Raw genomic sequence first — 13,419 nt, 5'->3', positions numbered from 1 at the left:
AGCAAGTGTCACTCTGATACCAAAACTAGAGAAAGAGCCAACCAAAAAGGAAAACTATAGACCAGTCTCACTAATGAACATTAATGCAAAGATTCTCAATAAAATATTGACAAAAGAATTCAGCAAGTCATCAAGAAGATTATGCATCATGAGCAAGTGGGATTTACTGCAGGAATGCAGGGATGGTTCAACATACATAAATCAATAAATGTAATACATCATATCAACAGAACCAAAAATAAAAATCATATGATCATCTCAATAGATGCAAAAAAAGCTTTCAATAAAGTCCAACACCTTTTCATGATAAAAACCCTACCGAAACTCAGAATACATGGTATGTACCTCAATCTCATAAAGGCCATCTATGACAAACAAACAGCCAACATTATACTAGATGGACAAAAACTGAAAGCCTTCACTCTAAAATCAGGAACAAGACAAGGATTTCAATTATCACCATTCCTATTCAATACAGTTCTGGAAATACTATCCAGGGCAATCAGACAAGAGAGAGAAATAAAAGAAATAAAGATAGGAAAGGAAGAAGTTAAATTATCACTATTTACAGGTACATGATACTCTATATAGAAGACCCCAAAAACCCCATTAAAAGACTACTAGAGGTAATAAATTCAGCAGTGTAGCTGGATACAATGTCAGTGCTCAAAAATCATAGCATTCCTATACACAAAGGAAAAACAGAAATTATGGAAATACTGCCTTTCACAATAGCATCTAAAAAATGAAATACTTAGGAATCAACCTAACCAAGAATGTAAATACCTACATGCTGAAAATTATGCTACACTAAAAAAGGAGATTGAAAAGGATATTAGAAAATGGAAATATATTCCTTGCTCTTGGAAAGGAAGAATCAACATTGTGAAAATAGCCATACTCCCAAAATTGTTACACAGATTTAATGTAATCCCAATCAAATTAACATTAACCTATCTTACAGATCTAGAGAAAATGCTCCTAAAATTCATTTGGAAACAAGAATCCTGGAATAGCAAAGGCAATTCTGGGCAATAAAGGCAAAGCAGGAGTCAACTCATTTTCTGACCTGAAACTATACTACAAAGATACTGTGACAAAATCAGCATAGCACTGGCAAAAAATAGACCTGAGGATAAATGGAGCAAATTAGAAGATGCAAACACAACTACAAAAACACTCAGGCACCTGATATTTGACAAAGGGGCTAAACATGCTCACTGGAAAAAGCCTCTGTGGGTTATTTTTACTACTCAGCAAGAAGGGTAACTGCCTTCCCTGTTAACCTCAGTTTTGATGGATCAGGCCTTAGGAATTCTGACAACATTTTCAAATGTTAGAATTTCTTGCTAAGAATCATTCTTGCTTCTGGCAATTACATTTGCAGATTTGGCCTATGGCCATCACATCAGGTAGTAAAAAAAAAAAAAAATTATGAGGTGATGCAGGGAAGAAAGCAAAGCATACAGTTGTTGTAGTACCCACCCACCCGGCCCCACCCTGGCAACAATTACCTGGTTAGACAAGCAGCCCCACCCACCTTTTCTTCCCTAGGTCTGCTACCCACATATCTGCGTGCTCTCGGGCTGCATGCTGATGTCCAAAGCTCTTCCTGGCAGGCGTGGCACGTTGCTGATGGCTGAACCTTTGTGGAGTCTCCACAGTGGGTTCATTCCCACAGCTCTGGGGCCCCCGGTAGGCAATGCCTCCCTTGCCTCCACAGAGACTGTGACCCTAAGGCAAACTTCTGCCTAACCTTCCAGACTTTTCTGAGATCTTGGTAGAAGCCACTATGGCCCCTAAACTCTTGAATTCTTCATGTCTGCAAAAGCAGCAGCATGTGATCACCAAGATCTGCTCCAGTGCAAGCTGCAGCCAGTTCTGAAGCTACTCCTGCTTGAATCACACAGCTGTGGCCACAGATTACATTAGTAGGATTAAAGCAAAGAAGTCAGAAGTGAGCCCCAGGCACTTCGTGTTGTGTGGGGCCTGAAGGTCTCTGGGCCCATGATGAGAGGAATGGCTTCAAGGATTTCTGAGGTATTCAGCTCTTTTTTTTTTTTTTTTCCCAATCATCCTGGTGCAGAGCAACTGTCCCTTTTATTTATCCTAACCTCTTAAGCAAGTGGTTTCTAAACTGTATCTTTAGCTACATTTTCTTTCTTCCTTCACTGGCCAGATTGCAAATTTTCTACATCACTTCTCCCTGCTTCCTTTTGCTCCAAAGTCACGTAAATCTGCATGAAAGGAATAAATATTTACCATGCCATAGCCTGATTTTTTGTTGTTATGAAATTATTTCCACAACATAAACTAATCCATCACTTTTAAGTTATACTTTTCACAATGTTACACCTTTCACAATACAGTGAATTTCTTTGCTACTTCAAGATAAGGATGGACTTTTCTCCCACTTTGCAATTGAATCCTCATTTCTCTGAGACAGTTCCCTGGTTTCCTCATGTATAGGCCCTCACCAGAGTCACCTATAATACCCCAGTTACAAAATTACAGGTTTTTGCTAGCCTGCTTTTCCAAACTCTTCAATCCCTGCCCATAGCCCAGCTCAGGAGCCTCTTGAAGAAAGTAGACAGAACTTAACTGTAAGAAGCACTACTCTCTAAAACTTATCTAAGCTCACAAATGGGCTGTGGCAATTTTATATTTATTTCATCTGCTTAGAAATCCTTGTGTCTTCATCTTACAGAATCCCAACCCATGGTTTCACAGTGTCCCCTTCGTAAACCTGCCATTGATCCTTTCCTCTCCTAACAGAATTGATCTTTTTTCTTTTTTATCTCCTCATGGAGTCATGCACATATAAGTTCTCATCAAAAAATGTGGTACGTGTTTAAATTTTAAAAGTGTATTATAATTTTTACAAATTATTACAGATGCGTTAATCCCCTTCAGAATATTCCCTGCCCCTGGCTTCTTCAAACACACTGATCCCATTGTTGTTCTGGGAGTCTCTTTCTTGAGTTTCTGTAGGAAGTGTGACCAAAAACACAGTCCGTGCTGCTGCAAGTATCATCCCACAGTGCTGCAACCTTGTAAACCCTTATCCAGCGTCCTAACCCGCGTTGTTCACCAGGTCTGGCACTGGTGACCTGTGTCTTTTCCAGAAAGACAAAATGGACATGAACAGTAAACGCTCTGAACTGACTCAGGACATTGAGGCAGCCACAACAGCACAACGAAGGACATGAAAGGGGGCAAAAACAAGGGGATAAGTGTGTTCAAACTGTGGAACTACAGGTGAAATACGCTATTCTCATGTAATTATATAGTAGTTACTACTCCACTCAGGGGGCTGAGGCAGGAGCATCATTGTGAGATCCAGACCAGCCTGAGCTACAAAGCAAGACCTTGTCTCAACAGAAAGAAAAAACAAAATAAAATACTAATTACTTTGGCTCACATGAAAAAAAAATTATAACAGTGATAATTATTTCGTTTCATTATTTTCGTTTCATTATTTTCGTTTCATTATTTTAAAAATCAGTGCATTTTTCATTTTGTATAGTATTTCATTTTAAGACTTGTCATCACACACACAAAAAATTTTTGTCTTTTAAGACTACAGTCGAGCTGCAGATGGTGGCACATGTTTGTAATCCCAGCACTTGGGAGGCTGAGGCAGGAGGACCACTGTGAGTCAAGGCCAGCCTCAGCTACATAGTGAGTTCAAGGCCAGCCTGAACTTCATAGGGAGAATCTGTCTCAAAAACAAAAACAAAAAAAAACCTAGAGCAGGATGGCTATGGACCTGTCTTGCCATGTGTTTGTGAAATTCACATCCTGACAGAAATATAATTTTTTCAAATCATGAGACCTTTAAAAAGAGATTTTTAAAAAAATATTCTTGGCCTGTGATATAGCTCAGCAGCACAGCGCCTGTTTGGCAAGTGCAAGGTCCTGGGTTCAATTCCCAGTACCGAAAAGAAAAGAAAAATGTTCTTGTGCACAGAAAAATCAGCCTCTCATTAATTAGAATATGAAATGAAACAAATGACAGAATGAAGGAGAACAAACAAATTGTCATACAGGAAAAATGTGCTTGTGTGCAAGAGCTTATGTATTACTGCTGCTGAGACAATTTGCTAAATCAACACAATGTCACAAGCCGTGTAAAATCTTTTATAAATGTGTTTGGAGACACATGTGCTTGGGGATGTCTGTCCTTGTTGGGCAGTTTTCATCATTATATTTCAACTTAAGGCAAATGACTTTCAATTCAGATAAAATTCATCAAAGACCACTGTGTAATCACTATAGCCATCAATGAACTGATTTATGTGCAGTTAGTCCAACAGTTACAAAAGCTGTTTTTGAGTTCTTGTTTGTACCCACCGTTTTAAGATTACATCAGATTTTAAAAATGTAGGACTTGAACTAACTTCAAAGGCTAAACTTAGACTTCTAGCTAGTTTAGCTTTTTCATTTATTGGTTCATGTTTTCCATTTGGCTTCCATATCCTGTTCTAGCTTGATGCCCCTTCTAAAATTTCATGTCTAAATCTTACAGCTTTGGTTGGTAAATATTCTAATTAATACTGTTGTGGAGGCTGAAGATTTTAGCAATCTCATGTCTTCTGCTTGGAAAAAAATAGTCTTCTGTTTTTTCCACCCATGTCTAGTACCATATTGAACACAGCAAAATGCATCTTACATGGGATGCTACATGCATTTAATCAAAATACATTTAAGGAGAACTGTTTATACTGTTATGTGTTGCCAATACCATTAATTATGAAGTACAACCCTTGCAGTGCAGCAGAAATATGAGATCTATTTTTTTTCTAACCAGATTTTTTTCAAGTACAATAATAAAGTGAAAACAGGCTACGTTGTGATTTCTGAAAGTCCCAAGTATTGCTTAAGTCACAACAATCCAGCTTTTAAAAACAGGCAAGTTTAATCCCAGCACTCGGGAGGCTGAGGCGGGAGGATTGTTGTAAATTCAAGACCAGCCTAGGCTACAAAGTGAGTTCAAGGCCAGCCTGAACTGCATAGTGAGACCCTGTCTCAAAAAGAGAAAAACAAAGGAAACAAAAAATGGGCAATTCTTTGGGATTTGTAAATACCTTACGATATTATGAAGTACTACTAGTTTAATGAAGAAACCCAGTTCCATAGGTTTTCAGCTTCCCTGGAGACTCTACAAGTTGAACCAAACTTGTATTTGGTGCTATATGCTTGAAGAAGCTAAGTATACCTAAAATTACTTATGCTAACTTGCCTATATATTTTTGGTTGATTCTAAAATTAGTGTATGCATATGCTGCCTTAGGATGATGTTGGTAGAGGTCAATTTACTTCTAGGGCCTAGACACTAAGTAGGCTTAACACCTTTGAAGGACTAGTTGGGTGGTCTTACAAGCACTGTACTTGGTAGGAGATGAGAGGATGGTTACATTTCCAGCTCTTGGATTTCTCCAACTCTGAATAAGAAAGAGGAAAAGAAAAAACACTCTTTAAACTCAAAATTCATTGAGCCTGAAACGTAAGGCTCTTGTTTAGATGACTGACTTGGCTACATTAGCTGTCCAGCTATAACCCAAGGAAGATGGAAAGGATACTGTGTTAATCTGTGGTATAGATTTAGCAAACTACACTGTCAAATTCAAAGCTTCTTTTGCCAGATTGTTTTATTATCTAAGTCCTCATGTATTCGAAGGCTCTCTGTGTCCCTTGAGACCTTCTGGTAACTGTGACTCCACCAAGAACCTGGAGATCTAGGATTAGCTGTGAAAAGAGAATTTATAATGTATTTACTGTGAGCTGTGATTGGCAGTGTTGTTAACATAAGCCCTGTGTTTTGTCGTGTGTGTGTGTGTGTGTGTGTGTGTGTGTGTGTGTGTGTGCGGGTGCATGTGTACAAATACACAGGAATGATGAGTTGGTTTCAAAACACTAATTTTTAGAAGTTTGAAGAAAGAAAACTTGTACACAGCTGTTCTCTTCCTCAGCTATACAATATCCTTTCCAAGATTGCATGCTCTGATATTTCTACCATTTAATCGAAAATTTATTTTGAAAAATAGAGCAATTTAATTCAGAAATGTATTTCCTGGCTTCGATTTTAAAACATGCACTACAACTGTTGTGCTTTAGCATTATGCCATTGCTACTCCTATTTTACTGAAAGAAGTGAGATATAAATGCCCCAAATGGGAACGGGATTGTTTACATCCTTGCTTTCATTCTTCTACAATGTGAGTGGCAAAACTGAGGTCAGAACTAATTAGTAACATCTGGATTTCCTTACTGTAATGATGATGATGATGACAGTGACTGCTGACATTTGTTAAGCCGTTTTTGTGTACTGTGTTGCTCTGTGTTGCTCCTGGCAACCGATAAAAATTATTTTGCAGGTAAAATAACTGAGGCGCGAAGAGGTTCAATAGTCTATCAGTTGTGCTGCTACATCTTCTGTCGTTAATACATGTGGGCACTCATCATCAGCTTCATTTTGAACCCATAAAATTCCAGCTCAAATGTGCATCGTTATAGAAATCAGCTTCAGTGTTTGGGAAAATTAAAATCAATTAGTCTTCTCATTTGATGTTAATAATAACATTGCCTATTTCCTACAAATAAGATGGTTTATTAAATAGTAAGTACAAATCTCATATCTCTGTGTAAAATGGGCAGCATAGTCTTGATAGAAGCATTCAATTTTTATCAAAAATGATACTTGGCTTTGTTTTCATTGTTTTTGGTTAGAGACAGGCTCCTGCTGCAACGTGCAGACTGGCCTTGTCTCCCTTTGCAGGCCAGGGTGGCCTCACACACAAGCTGAGCTTCCTTTTCCTTCCCCAGGCTCCTGAGGGCTGGCACTTCAGGAGTGCACCCCTGTGCCAGGCATGGCTTTGATTTTAGATTTAACCCTAAAGTCGCATTGGCTTTATTTTTCTCTGTTGAAATACTATTTAATAGCCGGGCAGGTATGTGCTTGTCAGCTCAGCACTCAGGAGGCTGAGGCAGGAGGATAGGTGTGAGTTTTAGGCTAGCCTGGGCTACGTGGTAAGTTCAAAGCCAGCCTGAATTGCATAGTGAGAAAACTAAATAGTCTCAACAATGTGTGTGTGTGTGTGTGTGTGTGTGTGTGTGTGTGTGTGTACTTTTTGATAATAGCTCTTATTGGTATAATTTTGTATTATTAGTTCTATAAGAATTGATTAGTGTAGGATTGATAACTATATTACTAGGTTTTTGTTGGGTCATTGAACAGAACTGTTTGTAGTCTTGCTGTTTGAATGTCCATTTTGTATGCTTTACTTTTGTAACTTGAACAACTATTTCTAAGGGGACAATATGTAATTTATCACTAGTGATTTCTTACTGTTTATTTTTTTTGAAATTACATATTATTTCTATCCTTTTTCTGTTTTTTTTTCTCTTTAAATAAAATTTTTAAAAAAGAATTGATTAATCTCTTGAACTCTCAAAGTATGAAATGAGAAAGTCAATTTTTTTAATGTAGAAGTTACTTTTCAATACCTTTTGAGATCTACCTTCTTTTGTTTGGATTTGGTTTTTGGTCTTTTGAAACAAGATTTCACCATAGTCCAGGTTGGCTTTGAACTCATGGTGATCCTCCTGCCTCAGCTTCCCAAGTGCTGAGATTACAGTCAGGTACCACCATACCTGGCTGGAGATGTACTTTAATGACATGGTTGCCTAAACATATATGGGTGTGTATGTGTGAGTGTATGTGTTACGCAGGTTTTCATGTGTGAACACTGATATCAGATCCTAATGCATAAGCTCATAGTACTGTTGGTTGTCAACAGTGATAACATGAATGCTATGTAGGCTCCTTTTCACCTTTCAGAATAGTCTTACTACATGTTGTGATTGGTACGTTAGTCAAAATAGCCCAGACTCTGCTATTATAATGAACTGTATCTCTCACTGGTTGGAACTCACAGTGTTGCCCTGTTGTGGTTTTACTGAGTCAGTCACTTTTCCTTCATGACCCTCCTTCAAGATGTTACTTAAATTTTCAACTCCTTGTGTCTTGTGAGGCAGCCATCCTAAAAGAATGACGAAAGAGATTGAGGCAGTCGTACAGGGTTGAAAGAGGGAGCAATAGTCTTTCCAAGAGAAGCCCAGAAGTACATATATTATTTCTACACTCCTATTTCCAGAATCCAATGATAGATCATTTTTATTTGGTTGAGTCTTATTTTAGGCTTTTAGCATGGATCTATTGAAGGTTTTTCTTAGTTCTAGAATTTAGTTCCTATTCATACAGCATGCACTTCCTCCTAGTTTGGCCCTGTAAAGTCTCAGTGAGGGGCCAGGGATATAGCTCAGAGGCACAACACTGTCTGGCAAGCACAAGGTCATGGTTCAATTCCTGGTACCAAAGTAATAATAATAATAGTAATAATGTCTCAGGGAGGAATCTCCACACTAAGTGGACCAGAACTCCAAAATCTACACGATACTGTACAACTTCTAAATCTCGGCTTAGCTTTTAGCTCCTCTACTGTTTGCTGATAGGCCTTACACATTCTTTACTAGTCTGTCTAGAGCTTACTATTTGCCCAAGAGCCAAAAGTACACCATTGTGCATATTACTAAATCACTTCTTGAAGGCTTCTTCCTACCCAGGCGACCTGTACTACAATCTCCTGCCACCTTTGCAGCCCTGAACTCAAATCTGCTTCAGTCCCCTCATAAGTGATTTTGGAAACTGTCCCCAAGATGAATGTAAAACTCTCATTTTGACAGCTAAAAGAATGGATTTTAACAAAAAAAGAAGCCATAAGTATTGGAGGTGATATACATGTTAATTAGTCCGATTTTGCCAGAAAAAAAATTCAACGCTCTGTAGAGGAAGATAGCAAAATCTGGAAGCTATGTCTACTCTAAGATTTTTTACAGATATTGGATATATGAAAAAGTAGGGGAGAAATTAAGAAAAACAATGGTCAACTGAAAGGAGTCAAGATTGCCAATATTTGGGGGTTAATGAAGATGATTTTTTAAATTGCAAATATATTTTAAATTTTGAAAGCTCTTTCTACTAGTGAGCCTTCAGGTAAGACCACAGACTGAGCTAGCAGATTGACTACAGCATCATGAGAGAGCTTGGCCCAGAGTCATTCAGCTAAAATAGTTAATATCAACATTCCTAACCCAAAGATACTGTGAGATAATACTGATTGGTGTTTTTTGAGGCAGAGTGTCACTGTAATTTAGGCTGGTTTTAAACTTTCTGTGGAGCCCAATCTAACCTCAAACGCTCGTTAACCCTCCTGTCTCAGTTTCCCAAGTGCTAGGATTACAGGCAGGAGCCACCATACTCAGCTATTACAGATTGTTTTGTGCCCCTGAATTATTTAAAGAAAAAGATTGGGCCAGGCTTGTGGCACATGCCTTCAGTGCCAGCATCTGAGAGGCTGAGACAGGGGTATCGGTGTGAGCTCGAGGCCAGCCTGAGTTATATAGTGAGACTCTGTCTCAAAAAAAAAAATCAATTAACCAATAAATCAATAAAGTAAAAAGGGTGAACATGAGACTAAAGAGATAAATTACAACAGAGAAAAGGAAAGTCATAAAAAGAACCAAATAAAAAGTTTAAAACTGGAAAACAGTGCATGAAGTGAAGATTCCCCAGGTTTCCCTCACAGGTACATCGATGTCACCACAGAAGAAAGGATGAGTGAACTTGAAGGCAGACTAAATAAAATTGCAGGAATTAAACACAGAGAGGAGGTGATTTGGGACGGAGTGCTGGAGACCAGAGAGAGACTGCAGGTGATCTCATAGGTACAGTGGAGAGAAGGCGGGGTGGAAGGGACACTTGAAGATGTAATAACCTCGACTTTTCAAGATTTGGTGAAAGACATCAAGCCATATGTTTACAAGAGATTCATAAAATCCCAAATATATAAATTATTTGATGGCCACACCTAAGAACAGCATAGTCCATGCTAAAAGAGAAAATCTTCCAAACATCTTAACACCCAGAGGAAAAACACACATCTGTAAATACACCTGCAAGGATGATGACTGACACTTTATCAGAAAAAGATAAAAGACAGAAAGGAATAACCTTTAAGATGATAAAAGAAGGAGAGTGAGAGAAGAGACAGAGACAGAGACAGAGATTAAGCAAATGGGAAAAATGGGATGCACCCCGGAGCTGTGAGTGCCCGCCGCTGCGCTTCTCCAAAACAGTGCCCAGCCTGGAAGACGGGTGCCTGCAGAGGAACTGAAGCGCCAAGATGTTACCCAGAAACCTGGAGGGAACTGAGGGAGGAAGGTGGGGGGTGAGTGGGAATTAAGAGACACAGAAGAAATAAAGCCAACTTCTTAGAAGCGGAGGATCCTCTACAACCATGGCTGAGCGTAGCTGCCCAGCTGCCATCCGGAGAGGACCACGTGGGGACGGAGAGGACCAGTGGTAGCTGGAACCTACACAGAAAAGGTTTACAAAGTGGCTTTCTGTGGTCAGCAGCCGGGAAGGGGCCACGGCCATAACTGCGAATGGGAGCTACAGGGCTGCCACTGCAGGGAAGGGAGAGAACAGGTGGGCCGAGGGTCTCAGCTGTGGCTGTGGAGCTGGCTGGGCAGTGGCTCCTGTCCCGCTATGGGTGGACGGCGGCCTCCAGCACAGTTCTGGCAGGGCTGCCACCTTAGCCCTGCAGCATGACAGAGGACTTGGCTGAGGTCTGCTGCTTAATCTGAGGCTATGGAAAAGGGCCACACATTCGAAACAATAGAAAACGTTCTTGTTTTTGTTTTGCTGTTTTCCTTCTCCTGTTCCTCCCTTCCCCATTTTTATTCCATTATTTTCCCTTCCTTTATGAGAGAGAGAGAGAGAGAGAGAGAGAGAGAGAGAGAGATTGAGGGAGGGAGAGAGAGAGAGAACAGTTCTCTTCCTCTTGCCTTTTTCTCCAGATTTAGTTCTGGAGAGTAAGGAAATTCTGCCCTGAGCTTTGTTTAGGGGCATCCTCGCAGCCAATGAGGTGTATCCGAAGCGTGATTATTGCTGATTGGAAACTTACCTCTCTCTATTATTTCTTCTATCTCTTCCGATCTCATTTCGCCTGACCTCTTTCTCCTGTTTCTTATCCTTTCTCTCCTCCCTTTTCTAAATCTCCCTTTCTCCTCTAATATTTATGTTAGTTGTATACTCTCTTCTCACTGCCGTTTCTCACCACCCATTTTGTATCGTTTCCCTGTTATCCCCCGCTAAATCTATAACCTACTTCAACCCCACCAGGACCCTTTGCCCACCTCTCATTTCTCCCTTCGCGTGCCACATAGTGGAAGACTAAAAAAGAAATGAGAAAAAGTTTTTTCTTTTCCTTCCCTCACTCTGGTATTACCCGGTTCCCAACAACCTGGTCTTCAGATAACTGATCCTATAAAATTGTGTATTTTTTTAACTGCTAGAGGAGACATACCTATCACATTTTAATGTATAGTAACTGTGGGTCAGTACTTGAGCTATTATGATGTATGTTTACACTAGAACTGTGTTCTTGTTTTCTAGGCTTAAGGAAGTCTCATGATATGTTATTTTTCAGCTTGCCCTGATAGATATCACTGTAGCTGATTAAGTGTGTTACTGTGGCAGCTGACTTGATTGTACCATATCAATAGACACAGAAAAGGCTTTCAACCAATTCATGATAAAAACCCTAAAGGAAACAGGTATAGAAAGGTCACACTTGAATTTGTAAAAACTATTTATGTCACATCAACAGCCAGCATCCTATTAAATGGAGACCAGCATCATGCTAAAAACATTCACCCTAAAACCAGGAACAAGATAAGGATGTTCACTATCACCATTTCTGTCCAACACAGTGCTTGAAACATTAGCCAGGGCAAGAAAGAGAAAGAAAGAAAAGGGGTGTATATAGGAAGAGAAGAACTCAAATTATCATTATTTGACGATGACACGGGGTCATATATAGAAAACCCAAAGAACTCCATAAAAAACCTCTTACAATTAATAACCAACTTCAACTCAGGATACAAGGTCAACACAAAAATCATTAGCATCTGTGTACACCAATAATAAATTTGGTGGGAAAATTATGAAAACAATACTATTCACAGATGCTTCAAGAAAAATGAAATACCTAGTAGTAAACCTAACCAAGGAAGTGGGAGACCTTCACAAAGAAAACTACAGTACTTCACAAAAAGGAGATTGACAAGGATATCATGGAATAGAGAAACATACCCTGCATGTGGATCGGCAGAACCATCACTGTCAAGATGGTCATCCACCCGAAACTGTTACACAGATTCAGTGCAGCACCAATCAAAATACCAACAGCATCCTTTACAGAGAAGACCATCCTAAAATACATATGGAACCAGAAGAGACCCAGAAGAGCAAGAGCAGTTTTGGGCACCAAAAGCAAAACAAGAGACCTGCAACTATACTATAAAGCTACACTACAGAGTAACGGTGATAAAAATTGGCATGGGATTTGAACAAGAAGAGATATGTGAATCATAACACGTGGAACAGAATAGAGGATACAGACACCCCAGACACATTCAGTTATTTGATCTTTGACAAAGAGGCCAAAAGCATATGTTGGAGGAAAGACAGCTTATTCAACCAGTGGTAATGGGAAAACTGGTTGTTTGCAAAAGATTAAAACTGGACCCATATCTCTCACCATATACTAAATTAAAATAAAAAGAGATCAATGATCTAAACATTAAAGCATAAACATTAAACCTACTGGTAGGTAAAATAGGTAAAACCCTTGAAGACATAGGTATAGGGAAGTATTTTCTAAACAGAATCTCAATTACAACAAGAAATAACTCCATGAATCAACAAATGGGACTGTATCAGACTAAAAAGCTTTTGTACAGCAAAAGAATCAATTAGGAGAGTGAAGAGATAACTTACAAACTAGGAAAAAGTTTGCTAGCTACTCCTCAGAGAGAGGACTAATACCTGGGATACATAAAAAAGTCTTAAAAATTAGATCACCTAACAATGAAGACCTAATCAAAAAAGGGCAACAGAAATGAACAGACACAGAGGAAGAAGTACAAATGGTCAAACAAGTATATGAAAAAGTGTTCATCGTCTCTGGCCATTAGAAAATGCAAATTAAAACAACGCTGATTCCATTTTACTCTAGAGAGAATGCAATCATTAAGAAATCAAACCATAGGAAATGCTGGCAAGGCTGTGGTGAAAAATGAACAGTCCTACATTGTTGGTGGGAATGTAATCTAGTACATCCAGTATGTAGATTTGTATGGAGATTTCTCAAAGAACTGAAATTAGAAATTCTCTGTGACCCTGGTATCCAACTTCTGGGTATCTTCCCCAAAGAGCTCAAGACATCAAAGCACAGTGATACATGCATACCAGTGTTTATAGCAGCACAACTTGTAATAGCTAAATCATGGAAG

At 39.2% G+C, this 13,419-nt stretch overlaps 1 pseudogene; it reads left to right on the top strand.

Annotated features, from left to right (window-relative positions):
• The first annotated feature begins 10,954 nt into the window (after positions 1–10,954).
• Positions 10,955–11,034, top strand: LOC134477970 (U4 spliceosomal RNA; annotated as a pseudogene).
• The last annotated feature ends 2,385 nt before the right edge of the window (positions 11,035–13,419 follow it).

This window comes from Cavia porcellus, unplaced genomic scaffold, assembly GCF_034190915.1.
Source record: "Cavia porcellus strain 051 isolate PalLab524CR breed Dunkin Hartley unplaced genomic scaffold, mCavPor4.1 scaffold_10, whole genome shotgun sequence".
Taxonomy (NCBI): domain Eukaryota; kingdom Metazoa; phylum Chordata; class Mammalia; order Rodentia; family Caviidae; genus Cavia; species Cavia porcellus.
The sequence above is the reverse complement of the archived record's forward strand: the minus strand, read 5'-3'. Positions and strand labels throughout refer to the sequence as shown.